The sequence below is a fragment of the Meleagris gallopavo genome, chromosome 10 (assembly GCF_000146605.3).
Source record: "Meleagris gallopavo isolate NT-WF06-2002-E0010 breed Aviagen turkey brand Nicholas breeding stock chromosome 10, Turkey_5.1, whole genome shotgun sequence".
Taxonomy (NCBI): Eukaryota; Metazoa; Chordata; class Aves; order Galliformes; family Phasianidae; genus Meleagris; species Meleagris gallopavo.
In genome coordinates this window covers 8,301,281-8,304,681 of record NC_015020.2, presented here as the reverse complement: position 1 = coordinate 8,304,681, position 3,401 = coordinate 8,301,281, and positions in this window count along the sequence as shown.

The window sequence follows — 3,401 nt, the reverse complement described above, 5'->3', positions numbered from 1 at the left end:
AGCATTAAGTTTAGAAAATAAAAATTATTTCTGCTTGCTTAACAGATTTACAAACGTTAGAGAACAGCAAAATAAGCCAGTTGATTTTTATGAATTTTCTCAGATAGATAAACCATAAGTACCATTGAAAGTAAGGATATTTATATAAAGACATACAGAAAGTTCATTCTGATAAATTAATAGTCTGTTGACAGCACAGAGCTACTGCAACAGACCTGGCTGTGTCCTTGAAATGCCGCTGGCCTTGTGAGCCAAGAAAGTGGCAGGAAATGGATTTTGCAGATTATGAACGATTCTCATGTCTCCAGAGAATCCTCAAAATTCCCCAAGATACAGAGAATGTGTACAGCATGGTGTTTAGACCATGTTTTTTTCTGTACTGCACAGAAAACTCCTATCCCAGTTTAAAAACTCCAAGGAAACTTTTTGACTTGCTTTATTTTCCTCATAGCAAGACTTCACATGCAAAGAAGACATGAGCTCAGCTGATGCCCACCAATTCGATTATTATGTTAATAAAAGTATCGAAGGCAATACTAAGAACATGCACTAGTAAGATTGTAAACACTGAACTTTTAAATCATATTAAATATAATTTTTTTTTTTTTTTGCAAAGAATCATCAGAGAACTGGAATCCAGTAAGCAGGTACATAAAAAGTACTGCATCATAAATACAGTGAGCAGAGAAACCAAGCTAGGACCCATCTGCAATCAAACTGGCTTCTTCTCCAGAAACTGCACTGTGAAGCTTCTAGATGGAACCTACAAACAAGAAACCAACATCCAATACTTCAAATACTCTGCATCAGGTGCTGTCAGTCATTCCCAGTATTCTTCATTATGAGTGAAATCTCCCGTCTCAGTATGGGAAGGAGTCATAGAGGTTTGGTTTTGAGTTTGTTTTTGAGCTAAAAGCTTTGAAGCCCTTTTTGTTCTGAAACATGGCATTACAATGAATTCTGTGACAGATCATTTCCCTAATGATCACGCTTCCTGCAGTGAGACTTGTCATCTGCCTCTGTGCTGCACCACCACTGCAACCACGTCACATCATAACATTTTCACCCCCAGTGAAAACGCTATTATGTGTGCTCAGATTGACAAGCAGATAGGGCTCAAGAGATGTATTGCTCTGACCTAAGGCATAGATCAGGAGTGTTCTTCACCAGCATGGTTGAGCTGTTTTGGTTTTGGATTTGAATTTCTTTTACAAGGAGAGTAGAAATCATATTTTAAAAAAATTCACCTTACTAAGTCCTATCACTATATTCCTCATCGTCCTAATTCTCACTTGCATTTGCCTCCAGCAGTACCACAAAAAAAATCCAGACTATGAAATTAAATATGCTTATTAAATGGCCAGCGTTATTTGCATTATTATTTCCCTGCTCTTAACTTACTCTTTACATTTCTCTAACTTGCTTATGGCTGCAGAACACTTCCAAGTGTCACTCTTGTTCTTACCCAACTGTCCAAGCTGCCTTTTCATTCGTACTCCAATTTTATGCCTCTGCCTGAAAGCAGGAAGAAATTTTCCTCTGAAGCTGACAGCAATCTTCTCTCAGGAAGAAGGATTTTCCATGGCGTCATTCCCTGCTAGCCTTTGCTAATTTTCAGGACCAGTTCTTGTGGCTACCCACTTCTAGAGTGACAGTACTTTAAGAAGGTGGTTAAACCAGGATTTCTGCAGTTGACTGATATACAGAGCTTGTACAATTTGGCTGACTGGCTTCTAAGACTCATTAAATAAATTATTTTGCACATAAATCAGTGTTAGACACGTCTCTCTTTCTGCACTGTTCAGTATTTTTCTGCTTGTTTGCTACTTTCTTTATAAAAATGAAATTTGCAAGCAACTTTAAAGTTTTAAGTTTTAAAAATTGTTCTTCATGTGTTTTTGCTTCTCCTTTTTGCTTCTTCTTACTTGGAAAAAGTTCCAGGGTATTTCTTTTCAACCACCACCAGCTTTCCTAGATGACCTTTTGGATGTCAGCACTCTGGACCTATTCTAAAGCCTTCAGCATGCAGGAAGAGTTACTGTTTTTCTAATTAAATACATAAAACCACACACTATGAAGAACTATCGTGCCATTAACAGTTTGTGAATACTGGATGGTTACTGTTTAAATACATATAAAAGACCAAATCTTGTGTGTTTAGGTTGCTACTGACACGTATTATCCTCACTTTAAAAGAATCCAACTGAAATTAGCTCTTAAACTTTTGAATAATCATTACAGTATTTGCATAATCATTACGGTAGTGGATCTCAATTATTATTGATGCACTTTTCTGATTGGAAAAATAGTTTTCTTAACTAGATATTGTTCATTTCCCTCTGCATTGGTCCTGCACAGTATGCTTACTCCAAAGAGAAAAAAAAACTTTCTCAGCAACTTCTTTGGGCAAGAATTCCTCCCCCTCAAGAAATGCCTCTAGTTGTTGTAAGTAGAAGAATGATAGTTCTGCCTACACTTCCTGGAAACTCACATAGGTCTGTGTCTGCTTTTATCAAAACATCTATCAAAGGTCAGGTAGTTTTCCATACTCACAGAGAGATAAAAATGCTACCTCTATCTTGATGAATCAGTGCTAATGCTTGTCCCTTAAAATGAATCTGATATAATCACTGAGAAAACAAAGGACATTATTTGTATAAATTTAACCTCGTTCAGAATTAGCAACTTCTCAGGTTCTCCCACTGTAGGGCCCTGGTCAACATCTACAGTCAGGGACAGGAGGCAGGTGACCACACAGCAAATTGGTCAGCACTGGGTAACTCACCAGAAAAACTAAGCTCCGGGCTAGTGCTGGCTGACATCAGAAACTATGAGGTCATCAGAGAGCAACAGAGTGCAAGTGCTTTCCTTGGAGAGGAGTGAGGGAAAAAATGAATAAAGAAAGCTCTCTTTGTCCTAAAATACTGGAAGTTGGTAACTAACATGTAAAACAATGATTGTGCCCTTAATACTTAAGCATTGCTTGTGTAGGAAAGAATTGCATGTATTCCTTGTGGGGGGGGAAGCAAAAACAACATACAATGCCTATAGCTTATTCTGACATCAAAACTGCAATTATCAGTACAAGTTATGCTACGTCCACACATTCACTGTATGCCATTGCAGAGATTAAAAGTTCCAAAACGTATCAGGGAATCAAGAGCCTAGGTGGTCCTCCAAAAGCCCACACTATCCAACACGAAATCTTCTGTCAGCTTCAACAATGATACAAAGAAAACTGACAAAAGTGTTGTGCTGCAAGGATTCTAATGTGAGCAAGAGAGATCAAAATATTTTTTAGCGCCTGATTCTTATTTTGACAGTCTAGCAGTATATATAAACAGTAACAAAAAATTTACTACGGACTTTAATTTTAAAATACTTGAAATAGTAAAAAAAAA